At 43.3% G+C, this 13672-nt stretch overlaps 1 protein-coding gene across 12 annotated transcripts in view; it reads left to right on the top strand.

Annotated features, from left to right (window-relative positions):
- The window catches only part of Prim2 (DNA primase subunit 2), a 212133-nt gene that overhangs the window by 63160 nt on the left and 135301 nt on the right, over positions 1 to 13672 (top strand). The window lies entirely within an intron of this gene.

Raw genomic sequence — 13672 nt, 5'->3', positions numbered from 1 at the left:
TTAAAGCATTCATTCAAAGATGTTTTCTTAAAATATCAGAGTATTTTCTTTCTTGCCTTTTCCTGTCTGCCTGCTTTCCTTCCTCCCTCCTATCCTTTTTTTGGGACAGGATCTTACTCTGTAGTACAGTCTGTCCTCAACCTGTACCCTCTTGTGGTTCTCTCAGGCATGCATAGACTCACCCACCTTAGTATGGTTAAATGACTCCATTATCTATCATTGAGGTTTTATTTAAAGTACCTTTTATGTGTACTTTTTACTGCACATATGTGCATGCAGAAGAGGGTAGTGTGTCCCCTGGAACTGGAATTAAAGATGGTTGTGAGGTGCTGTAGATGCTGGGAACCAAACCCAGGTCCCCCAGCCACTAAGTCCTCTGTATAGCCCCTACCATGTACACTTTGGTGACTTCTTTATCTGTCTGAGGGCCATTGAAATTTATCTAGCATTTTTGCAGTCACATGCAATGTTGTGTGCACTTCTTTTGTAAACCTTGGTTTTTATTTTTGATCTGTTCATGTAAGTTTAGAAATTATTTTGTCAGAAAGCCTGCTCTGTGTGTGTGTGTGTGTGTGTGTGTGTGTGTGTGTGTGTGTGTGCACGTGCGTGCATGTGCGTGCATGTTCTGCATGCGCAGGTGAGTGTACATGTGGTCCAGGGGCTGATGTTGTGTGTCTTCCTCAATGGTTCTCCACCTGTTTTTGAGATAGAATCTCTTAATGACCCAGTGTTCACCTTCCTGGCTAGACTTGCTGTCCAGTAAGCCCCAGGACTCTCTGTTTCTGCTTTTTCCAGTGCTGGGATTACAGAGCTCTACACTCCAGTCTTCATGCTTGAAAGGCAAAAGCTACCAACTGAGTCTTCTCCCCAGCCCAACCTTGAGTACTTAAATACACTTGATAATTTATGGAATTATTGCGGGACATCAACCTGTCCTTAAGAGAATGTCTGGTTCTGTTATTCAGCATATGGGATTTTAGAGTTAAAAATATCCTGGCTATTGTGTTAGGTTAAAGTGGTTAGTATCTTAGTACTTTTACTTTTGCAGGTAGGAAATATTTAAGAAGTCATGTAGAGACCTTTAGAATCGTCTGAAAAGTTGTGCAACAGAAGCACTTTGAGGAAATAGTGTCTAGCGTCAGACAGACCAGTAACTACATTAGGCTGTACAACTTGTAAGGGAAGACAGTCTCCGTATGTCTAAATGGCTTGTTGTTTCTCTTGGAAATGAGTAGAATGGTATGGATTGCAGGGCCCTGGATCTCTCCAGTTCTTCTTCCACCAAGGGGACTTCAGTAGCTCTGCACTCACTCTTCCTGGCTCATGTCCTTGATGGGAGCTTTGGGGAAATAGAAGCTGCTATCAGAAAACAGCTAGGTGTCTGGAGCATTTGGAGGTGGACCACATTCCTCACAGCCGTGCTACTGATCGGCTCAAAAACGGTAATTTGGAAGAAGTAAAAGACAATCGAAGTAAAGCTCAAACCCTTTGAAGGTTTAGACACAGTTTGGCTTGTAAAGTAAATTTGATGGGCAACGCAGGCTGCGGATGTGAGTGCTGATGAGAAAGCCAAGAAGGGCAGAGTCTTGAATGAGTGTGTTTTGGTGAATAAAGAAAGTGTAGACTGTCAAGTGGAGATTTTGTTATGTCCTTTTTCGTAGTTCATTGTCTTAGGGTTTCTACTGTGAGAGGGAAGGCTGTAACTAAAAGTGGCTTGGGGACGAAAGGGTTTATAGATCCTGAATCACAGTTCCCTGAGGAAACCAAGCCAAGTGGGAACCCAGAGGCAGGAGCCGAGTGCTGCTTACGGGCTTGCTCCTCACGGCTTATTCAGCCTGCTTTCTTACAGGACCCAGGACCACCAGCCCAGGGGCGGCACCGCCTACAATAGCTGGGTCCCCTCCAATCACTAATTAAGAAAGTGTCCTACAAGGCTTGCTTGCCTCCAGCCCGATTTTATGAAGGCAGTTTTTAAAATTGAGGTTCCCTTTTCTCAGATGGCTTTAGCTTGTGTCAGGGTGATGTTAGCACCAGCAAGGGTACATGTATATTAGTCATTACTGTTGCTGCTGTGGCAGAATAACAGACAGAAGGGACAGAGGGAGAGAGTCTTGTTTGGGGTTGCAAGGGGAAGGCAGGGCAGGCCATATTGGTGCAGTGAGGTGGCAGGTCATGCATGCGTTGGTGGAGTAGGAAGCAGACGACACCTGCCTTGGAACCACGAGTGGATATTGATGTCTCCTCGTCACTGCCCCAGTGACCCCGTTCTAGCTAGGCTACAGTCTCACAGGCTACCCAACCTCTACACTGTGCCACCAGGTAGGTGTTGAAACTGCAAGAATGGTTACATTCACTTACAGTTTGTGCATTCTGTACAGCTTTCCAGGCAGCTTACAACACAATACAAGGAGATAGTAAAGAAAGTAGGAGATGAGAGCTTCCATGCAAACCCTAGATCCTGCCCGTTGGTGGTTTGTACTCGTTTTTCTTCTTGGGAGGAAAGGTAACAAGGACCCCAGTTATTGACACAGAGAGGAGAGGCTTTGCCAGTTTATGAAATATAACTTTTAAGGACTATGCTCTGCTAGCTAATTAAAATGCTTTACTGATAGGAAATGCATGAGTAAATAGAAACCAATAATTATCAACATGGTCAAGTCTTCTGTCCTGAGAGCTTGGCAAATGCCCAAGTAGACAAGCGTGATTTCACTTTTTGTCTCTAGGTTCTTTTTATGTATTGGCTCGACTGTGTGTGGTCATTCAGAAGGCTCTACACACAGCATCGTGACTTGGAGAATCCTTAATACTGTCTCATAGACTCTAATACAGGGAGATGAGAATAGTGTAAGAGCGGAGGTCCTGGCTGTATATATGTTGATGAGAATCACACAGAGGATGTGATCAGAGTCTGGAAAGTTCTGGAGAAGTGAAGAAAGATCTCTGGGATGTGTGTGAATGTTCCTGGAGACGTGCTGTGGGACTGAGGGAGAAGTACCTGGGCTTCACTGGAGCGAATACTACCACACCGGGAGTGTCAGGAAGCCATTTTCCACATCTTCTGCAAAGGAGGATTGCGAACAACACAGAATTGAAGAAGGAGAATGTGCCTCCTATGGCTGAAAACACAGATACAAAGGGATGTGTTGTCCTTTTTCTAATCTGGTGTTCTCAGCGTTTCCTGTACAGCAGTGTATATTATACAGGTTCAGTAGTGCCTGTCTATTCAGTGAGCATCTTAAATAAGAAATTGAGAAAGAAGTATTTTGTATTAATTTGTAACATATAACATTTATTATGTATTATGTATTATGTAAGAGATTTTTCATGGATAAGAATTTTGTTTTAAAAAATGAAAATTCTAGATGGTGAGAGCTATTTACTTTCTAGTAGTAGTCTGATGACAACCTGTCAATATCGATTTCCTTAGAATCTAGGTTCTCTCCAATGTTTAACTGACATAATAGTAATTTATAGGGAGCTTATGTTTCTGTAGAATAATGTCATGTATTGATACCTGTGATACTAACTTCATAAAGAAACTACAGGCTTACAGTGGCTGGACACCAGACTTGCTGCTGGGCAGTAAAGGTCTGACTCCTGCTCACTTCTTCCTACCCAGTGTGTTGAATGGTTGGTATTCCTAGTGTGAAGCCTAGCATCCTGCTCAGGATTTGTGTGTCTGCCGTGTCTGAGGCGTGGAGTACAGGCAGTTTATGGCAGGATTCTTGTGTTGAGTACTAACGTTCTCTTCTGGTTACCATGAGGAGGTACTTAGTGTAGTAATAAAAATCACCACTCTGTAGTTGGCAGCTTTGTAAGCCAGCCCAGAGCAGGAAGTCTATTTGTTAGGTACTGTGAGAGCTACAGTTCACTCTTGAAAACAAAGAGAAGTTCATTAATTTATCCATTCACTTCTTAAATCACAGGAACCTGTGCATTTACTGTCTTGTGTATAGCCATCCTAATACTTACTGATCAGTAGCTCACAAAGTTATGCACAAGTCAGTGCTTTAACAGGGATTTACCAACAGTAGAGGTATGCAAATATTTACACGCAGAGGGCAGCCCTGAGGAAATTACAGTGCAGTGTGAATCCCTCATAGAAAGAGCGTCTCCAGACAAGGGAGAACAGGAGGTGTTATAAATAAGGCTTCAAGGTGAGTGAAAGCCAGTGCCCTGATAGTAACATTCCCTGAGAAGCAACTAGGTAGGGGATCATAAAATGGGAAGAAATTTTAAGGAGGCAGCCCAGAAGAGAAAGTTTGTGTTAGTCAAAAGTATTTTTTCAATGTAAAGAAGCCAACATCCGAATTTAAAAGGTGAAAGATGATTAAAGACTAGATTTAGAGGTTGCTGTATCTAAAGACTAGATTTAGAGGTTGCTGTATCTCCTGGATTTTTATGCTCGTATTAGTTTTACTGACGATGCCATAGTTGCCCCCTTGGACTGCACTCGGTCAAGGAGAGCTTACCTCTTCATACTTGCTTTTGCCGTGCTGGTGAGAGAGGTTCATCTCCTCAGGCAGCGTCGTCTTCCATATCTCCGTTCTTAGTCATTCTGCAAAGGTGAGGCCTGGTAGGCTGTAGGCCATGGGACTCAGTATGAGAGAAATGAATTGGAAGAGAAATGTATATTGGGAGTCAAGGAGCAAAGACTCTGGTTTTGGACATGTCTGGCTTGCATGCCGTACAAACAGACACGTGTGAAAACATCTGACCTATAATTGGGAGTTAATCCTAATATTCAGAAAAGAAGCTGCAGGCAGGAAAGAGTGCTGTCTAAGTGTGATGGCATTGGGTTGGACATCGAACGGGGTGAGGGGAGTTGAAGGCAAAACGTAGGGGACATTCATAAGTACGGAGGAGACGAAGGAGTACAGACTGGGGAAAATGGAAAGGGAAAGTTCCAGAAGTAGGAAGGGACTCAGGGTGCAGTCTTTGAGAAGACTAAAGCGTTATTGATTTTCATTGAGCTATGTGTCAGGGGTATCACATGCTGTAGAGGAGATGGGAAGATGGAGCAGAGGCCGCTGTGTTCTTGTGACTTTGCGGAAAGCTGTGGAGGAGGAGCAAACCTATCAGTGGATAATGTCCTTTACTTAATGTCCTTAACAGAAGAGACGAAGTGTACTGTCACTTCACATTTCATGGGCGTGTGTGGAATGGAAGTCATGAAGTCCAGAACCAGAGCCACAGCTCTTTCTTTCTTCTGTGATTGTCATCAGATTGTTGTTGTTTTTGTCTGTCTGGATAATGTCACTGATGTCTCAGATTCTTTTGTTTTAAAGAGCTGACAGCTCTCTAGTGTGGAAACTTGGGTGAATGTTTTGTTTTAGTGTTCATTAAGCATTATTATGTAAGCAGTAAGCAATGTTAGTGAGTCTGAGCGTTGGTGACATCTGTTTTTGTTGTTGATGTGACTGCTCTTTGTGAGAATGGTTATGGCTAATCGTTTGGCTGTCACATCCTAGCCAGACGGTTGAATGATAGATGCTTCCATTCTGTGTCCCTCCTTCCGGCCGAGCCTCATGTACTCTGACTTCATTATTGCCAGAGGAAAAGCTCAACTACTGATGGGTAGACCCCTGCCACTCAGGATTTCATTTTCCTGCACTTTTGAAGTGCTGTCTTTTACATTTTCATTTTCTCTATTTAGGGAGCTGTCCCTTTGCAGGCGAGATGTTGATAGAATTTATCTGCCGAAAATGAAAGTCTGTGCTCTTGGATTTCTGGCTTGAAGATAATCATCTAGAGTAGATATGAGATGGGGGAGGTGAGAGATGCAGAGAAGCCAGTCTTAATTTACAAGAGTTTCTTATCAACAAGACCGGATCATGCCTTGTACCAGTCTTCAAAATGTATCGAGCATTGTAATCTGAGCTGTGATATCTCATCAAACATACAGCTTAAACCTACAGAACTCTGGTTTTCTTGTTTAATTTATATAGTCAACAGAAGATAGTAAATTCTAAAAAGTATTTTTTATGAAAGCTTTACTTGTGGGCTGGAGAGATGGTTTGGTTAATAAAGTGCTTGCTTTGTAAACAGGACTCAAGTTCAAATGCCCAGGACCCTAATCATAGTGCGGGTGCTGTGGAAGTGGGGTTCACTGACCACACAGCCTCACTTGGGGTTCAGTGGGAAACCTTGTTACAAAGATAAGCAGGTGAGACATTGAGGAAGACACCTGAGGTGTCTTCCACATACCCTGCGGATTGCATGTGCATGAATACACATGTACACACAACCACTCATGTCTGCACACAGATAAACACAGATGCTCTATGTTTTTCGAGTCATTTTGGGGTAATATTTGAAGTTTCAGTTTATCTTCAGTTGTGAAAGATCTGAATATCATTACACTTCATGAAAGCTTTAGTTAAAAATACATAGCTGGTCATCTCATTTAGAATTGCTTCCTTGTAATTTATTCTTTTAAATTAAATTACTGTTCATCTTTTGACTAAGGTCAAATGTAGTTATTCTGTGACAGTGGACAGTGGACGTTCCATCTTTTTGGTGGCTTTTATTGTGATTGTTTGAGTTACTTTCCTCGCTGTGATAAAATGCTAAACGAACTTTAAGGGAAGGAAGGTGCTTTTGGGAGCACAGCGGGCATCAGTCCACCGCGATGGCAACACATGGTAGCAGGCAGGGGAGGCAGGGTGTCGGCATGGAGGCTGGCTGAGCACATTACACCTGCGCTCAAGAAGAGAGACAGAACATGAATGGGGCTGTAAAGTGACCTCCGACCGGGCTCCCCCTCTTCCTGAAGGTTATACAAGCCTCCCAAACAGTGCGTTAGCTGGGGGCCAAGTGCTCGGACACAGGAAAGTGACAAAGTCTCAGGCAGCATCAGCATCTACAGTAAAGATGAACACTGGCGCTCTGCCAGGTCAGCTCCTGTCTCATCAGATGCCCAGGGGCAAGAGGATGCTGTCAAGGGTTTGGCATCCTTAGCCTGATCTCCATTTTATTTTAATAATTTAACAGAGGTGTTTATGAAATGATAAAATTAATATTCATTTTTTCTCTTTAGTAGCTGCTAAACTTTAGAATTTATTTTAGAGATCTAGTTTCTATTAAAAAAGACCTTTGGTTCTGTCGAAAGTTTCCACAGTGATAGTAATGTTCACATTTTTCCTGATGAGTTTTTCCATGTCGTGTGGCTAGTATACAAATGGCACTGTGTTATGCTAAATAACTTCTTTCCAGTTGCAGCAGAGCTCTGTTTAGACTGTGACCTTTTAGAATAAATTGGCAAGATGTCAGGTTTGCTGAGAGCGAGAATGGAGAAATATATTTTGCAGGAAGATCCTTGGGCTGCTCCATTTACTTGAAATTTTAAACAGTGTGATAAAAGACTTTATGTTGAAGCATGAATGTCCCAGAATGATGATTAATGAGGGGCTTGTCACTTGGAATTATTCACTTCAGTCCTGTGTCTCCAGTGTGAGCTCGGAGTCCCTCTTTGTAACACAAATGGGTGATGTTATAACAGGCACGCAAGGTTAGTATGCTGTGGTAATAGTGTAGCAAAGCCGCAAAACTCAGTGCCCTTTTCACTTTGAAGCTGTCTTGCTAACCCACCCAAAGCCCATTTGCGTGTCTTCATTAGTATTTCACATTGGTGTTTTTCTGATAACCTATAGCCTTTAAAAAATCTGGGAGCCTCTGCCTTAGAAGCGTATTTTAATAAACTTCTCTGTAATTTCCTACAGGGCCTGTTATTTTCTGTTATTTTTTAAGTAAGCTTGCACATAAATTTCATTTTAAGCATTGATCTTGATAGTTGAAGTGACTGCAGTGGATAAGGTTGAAGTTGGGAACTGTGTGAGAAGCCCATTCAGTATTTAGGGTCTAAAGTGAGGTCATGATCAATACTCTTGAGGTGATTGCTGTGAAGTGGCAAACTGACCTGCGATGTGCAAAACCAAGGGAGGCTTCCTTTTGCCTCAGTAAACATTCCTCACTCATTTAACTTTGAGGAACCCAGGGCTGCCTGGTTGCTTCAGCCCTGAGAATAATAAGCACTGTGATTGCCATGATCCAGGCTAAGTGATCGTCATGGGTGGTAAATCATTGAATCAGTTCAGAAGCCTTAAAGGCTCTCTGGTGAGTTGAGTAAGAGTATGAGCCCCCTCCCTCTCCCTCTCCCCCTCAGACTCATATATTTGAATGCTTAGTGCTAGGGAACAGAACTATTTGAAAGGATTAGAAGGATTGGGAGGATTAGGGGATGTGGTGTGGCCTGTTGGAGTAGGTGTGGCTTTGTTGGAGGAAGTGTGTCACTGGGGTTGCATGAGCTTTGAGGTTTCAAAAGCCCACACAAGGTCCACTGTATCTCTTTCCTTGTTGTCGGTGGATGTTACCCTCACTTACATCATGCCTGCTGCCATGCTCCCACCATGCTCCCACCATGCTGATGATGGACTAAGGCTTTGAAGTGTAAGCAAGTGCCAGTTGAGTGCTTTCCTTCTTTTTATAAGAGTTGCCTTGGTTATGGTGTATCTTCACAGCAAGGGAAACCCAAGGACAGTTCTTGGCTGAAGGTGAAAGCATAATTTGATTCTATATAACGTGCCCCACCCCACGAGTGCGTATGTGTGTGTGTGTCTGTGTGTCTAGAGATCAGAGGACAGCTTCTGGCAGTTGGTTCTCTCCTGTTAAAGGGCCTGGGAACTGAAAGTCAGGTCATCAGATTGTAGGCCAAACGCTTGTCTCCTATGCATGATCTCACCGACCCCATTCCAGTTTTCATGGTGAATTTAAACTATATATTTCTTTTCTCTTTTGAAACAGGATTCTGTGTAGCTTGGGCCATCCTTGAATTTACTTTGTAGCAGAGGATGTTCTTGAACTTCTGATCCCCTTGCTTCTACCTCCTCAGTGCTGGGGTTGCGGGGTGCGTCCAAAAGATTTGGTTTTTTGATTTGGAGTGTAAGCTCGCCTGCCTGCCTGCCTGCCTGCCTGCCTGCCTGCCTGCCTGCCTGCCTGCCTGCCTTCCTTCCTTCCTTCCTTCCTTCCTTCCTTCCTTCCTTCCTTCCTTCCTTCCTTTCTTTCTTTCTTTCTTTCTTTCTTTCTTTCTTTCTTTCTTCTATTTAACTACAGAATTCTTACAATGTGGTCTGATGCATAAAAACATTAGATGTTTGAAATGTTAGTCAAAGATCTGAAGTCTTCAAGCATATGAAACATTTGGTCAGCACAAGTTTAATGATCTTTTTGAAGCATAGATAGATCTCATAATCCAAGAATTCTTAGAAGTCTGAGAAAGGAGGAGGGCAGTTGTCGGATGCAGTGTGCCCAGGGATCTGAGGGACAGGTTGGCAGAGATGTCAGAATTGTCCTGTTTCTTTGAAGCCATGTATGTTATTAGTAGTACGTCTCTCCCTCAGTCGTCAGTCCCACTATTGTAAAATAAGAGAAAAGTTAGAATGGCTTGTTAGTGCATGGGTCCTGGACACATTTAGTTTGGAATTAGGGAAGTGTTTTAAAACTTAAATATATGTAGATGTCTAGTAGCTCAGCCTTCATTTTCATGTAAGGAATGTAATAATACAATTATGTTTAAAATATGTAAAATATTTACAGATATATTCCTTATATATAACAAACCCCACAAAACTTAAACATACAAGTCTTTAATTTATGAGAAGGAAGACACCTATGTAATGCCGATCCAGAGTGAAAGGCAAGCATTCCTTCTTCTATAAGTGACTTGTGTTCTCTGCCTGAGGCAGCCAGCGAGCGCTTTTTCGTATGTAGATTAGTTTTGCTTTTCTGTTCTGGCATTTCATAAGCAGAGTTTGCTTAGCCAGCTGTCTATATGGTTTGTTATTTGGTGCATCTAATTCATTTCTATATCTGAGTCGTATTCCGTTGTATGAATATCCCCAAATGAGGAAAGTATTTAAGCACATATGTCCGAGAGGAAGATGTATAGATGTTCTTAAAACTGTAAAGAAGATTCGAAGCATGGTCAGTCTTCAAGGAAATCCTGTCAAGCCAAAGTCAGATACAGCTACCTATCAGGAAGATCTGAGGCTAACCCACCAATACTGAGGGCTGACAACCACATTGTACTCTTAGCTTACCATTGGGGCGTAGGTTAATGCTCTGTGACTGTCAGTTATTTCAAGCTTCCCAACTTACCCATGCTTCTTCATCACAGGTAGGGCCCCAACTGAGACTTGGCTTATGGTCTCCTAAGGATCTGGTGCTTGCCTCTCTTCAGCATTGTGGTTGCTCTTGAGAGCATCCACCATAATGGTGCCATGGGAAGAAGCGGGCAGAACACTTCTGTGGTTAAACACGCCTTTACCACATGATGTAGTACTCCTACCCCTAGATGTTTACTCAAAAGAAATGAAAGCTTTGTCAGTAGCTCCAAACCGGAAACAATGGAGCCTTTGCCAACGGGGAGTAGGTAAATCATTCTGATAGGTTTTAGAGCTTAGTTCATGCTTTATATAACTGTTATTTGTGTGTGTGTGCGCGCGCGCGTGTACATGCACGTGTGTCAGTGTGGGTGCACGTGTGGCACGGTTCGTGTGTGGAGGTTAGGTGACAAGCTTCTGGAGTTAGTCCTTGCCTTTACCCATGTTCGAGGTAGGATCTCTGCCACTGTGAACCAGGCTGACTTCTGGAGCACTCCTGTGTCTCCTGGTTCCCGTAGGCACGCTGGCATTGCTGATGCTTGGGCTACTGTGTTTGGGGGTCAAGACACAGGCCAGCAGGTTTGCCCGGCATGTGCTTTTATCTACTAAAACCATCTCCCTAGCCTGGTTTTATTTTTTATTTTATTTTTATATTTCTTGTACTTGAGATTTGTTCATGATGCAGAAATGTCTAAAATTTTTAGAGTGCCAATGTGGAAAGATTAGTAAACAGTACCTAGGGGTATGTAATGACAGTAGTCCCACTCATTTTGTTAAGTAGGTATTAAAAAAAAATAGCAAATTTCAGTGCAGTGTTTGTGATGCGGTGAGTTAGAGGCAGCCAGGTGCAGTGTGCTGAGGCTCTACTCTCTGAACACTGTGGATTAGAACAGACTCTTCTGTGTCAGCCTGGCACAGATCAGCATAAACCGGAAGCTGCTGGGCTTACCTCTTCCTGGAGTCTTTTGCTCTCCATTTTGTGTGCTAAGTTTTATTTTAAAAAGTCTGTGTGGCAAGTCTGTGTGAGAGAGTGTAGTCAGAGGACGGCTCACGGGGGTAGGTTTTTCTCTTCTGTTGTGTGGGTGTGGGCTCAGGCAAGTGTCCCTCCCACACTTTACAAAGTTCATAAACACTTGATCACATTTTTAGGAATGGATATGTCAATTGCATTTTAAGCAAAAAACATTTCTTGAACTGTATTGTAATTATTCTACTTAAGTCTCAATCTCATCAAATAGAATTTATATCAATATTGTTTGTGTTGCAGAGTATTTTTCTTTTTTCTTTTTTGATGGGGATGGAGAGGATCTGTAGTTCCTCTTGTGTCTTGTATGACATGCCAAGGGGGTAAATTCTGTTGCACACGGGGCACACGGGTCTGGGGGGGTGAGTGAGACGGAAGTTAGGCTTCTTGAGCTGCTCACTCGCTGTGTGTGTTGTAATATTACTTTGTCTTGAATTAAGAGTATTTTAATTTGAATTTACAAATGAAATTTGGGAGATTAATGGCAAGTTTCAAGCTGTTTCAAGTTAATTTAAATTTTGATGGGAAACTCAGATAGTGATAATTTCCTAAGGGGACAGTAGGGATCCTGTGGCTGCTTCAGGCCGGAGAAAGCCTAGATTAAAAGTAATTCGTGGGGGTGGTAGTTATAGTGGGCCTGTGGCTTAATTTCAGGCATTTCTAATTGATTTTTTCTTCAATATTTCAAAGTTTATTTATACCCTGAAAGAACTTAAAGTTTCTTTAATGAACAAAAAGTGTTAATCCTTTCATTATCTCACTGATGAAATATAGCTTTTGAGGCAACTTTGTAAGAAACTAAGTGTGATTAACAGGAGGATGAAAGTTCTTCTTGTCCCTCCTCCATCCACGGCCTTATTTCTGAAATCAAATCCAGGGAGAATACATTAACAGCAGACATATAGTGTTGTCTTAAACCATTCCCAGCCCCAGGTGAAGAGACACAGGGAAGGCAATGGGGCTGTTGATAATCTGTGCCTAAAACACTGGTTCTTGATTACTCTCTCTGTTAGTTATTCAGATTTTCTCTTCCTGGGAAAGCACACCCACAAGTGTGGTGGTGGTGGGGTGACCTAACGTAGTTTTTTAATTTGGGGTTGGAGGGAGTGAACCGTGCCTGGCAGTGTAGCCTCTGATGGGTTCTTCAAGCTTCCCTATAGAGTCTGTGACTTTCCCCTAAAAGTCTCCATCAAGACTTTCCCCTAATTTTTCTTTGGACATGATTTTAGAGTGACGAAGATGGTGGGAAAGTAGAGCAAATCCCTGTACAACTCTGGCTCCCCTCAGTGCTGCCGTGTGTAACTTTAGCCCTGCGAGCGGTGAGCTTTGCTCATATCCCACCAGGTGTTAGGTTTCACCTGTCTTGCATGTGCTCATGTGGCTCCTGTGACACCTGTAACTGCCACCATCAGCATATAGAGTTTTTGTTCCCCCAAAGAAGCTCCCTCCCTCATGGTGACACCTTCTCCTTCCCTTGGGAGTCAGTCTGTTCTGTACCCTCACAGTGGGGTCCAGCCTGACCACTGTCTGCATGGAACCATGCTGCTGTTAAAGAGGGACAGATATTTTCTAGTGACTCTTGAGGTAGACTGTGTTCAAAGAGCCACTGCATTTGTCATTCAGCTCTGGGTCAGATTTGACAAGGACAAATGGAGATTTGAATCCAAAGAGGTGGGTGGGACTCAGTACATAGATTGTCACTGAGAGAACCATCAAGGTTAGCAGGGCTCTTCCTTGACCATCTTCACGTGATTCTTGTTAAAGACAGGTATTAGTGGTGGGGTATTGAGAGCAGAAGAGTTTTAGTAAACAGACTGCAGGACTCTTAAGACTGGACAAAGTGTGTCAACGACAGAGTCCGAGGTGGGGACCAGTCAGAGGAGCCCTTTGAGGAACCCTGTTCAGACTGTGTCAAGGAGAGAACCTTGTTCCTATTATGAACTGACTTGTGACTGACCCTTCCCCAACACACACATGTTGACTGTCTATCTGTCCGTCTGTCTGTCCGTCCTTCCTTCCTTCCTTCCTTCTCTCTCTCTTTCCACCCTGACCACAAATTTCCTTTTCTCCTCCTAGTTCTTCCCCTAATCTTCCCACTGTGCCTCCTCTTCTGTTTCTCCTTAGAAAGGAGCAGGAAGGCCTAATATCTTGTACCTAAGAATGTGGCAGCAATGAGGAAAGGGCCTTAAAGGGGTTGAGTAAGGTAAAATGAGTCTCTGTGAGGGGGTCCCTTTCTAATCTGTCTGATGTTTCCTGAAGAAGAAATAGGGAGACACAGAGACTCACAGCTGCAAATGCAGAGGAAAAGCCCTGTGAGGAGGAGGCTGTGAGGTCATCATTGTGAGGAGGAGGTGTGAGGCCACAGTGAGGAGGAGGAGGCTGTGAGGTCATCATTGTGAGGAGGAGGCTGTGAGGTCATCATTGTGAGGAGGAGGCTGTGAGGTCACAGTGAGGAGGAGGCTGTGAGGTCACAGTGAGGAGGAGGCTG

Source organism: Rattus norvegicus, chromosome 9 (assembly GCF_036323735.1).
Source record: "Rattus norvegicus strain BN/NHsdMcwi chromosome 9, GRCr8, whole genome shotgun sequence".
Classification (NCBI taxonomy): Eukaryota; Metazoa; Chordata; class Mammalia; order Rodentia; family Muridae; genus Rattus; species Rattus norvegicus.
This window is presented reverse-complemented; position numbering and strand designations above follow the sequence as displayed.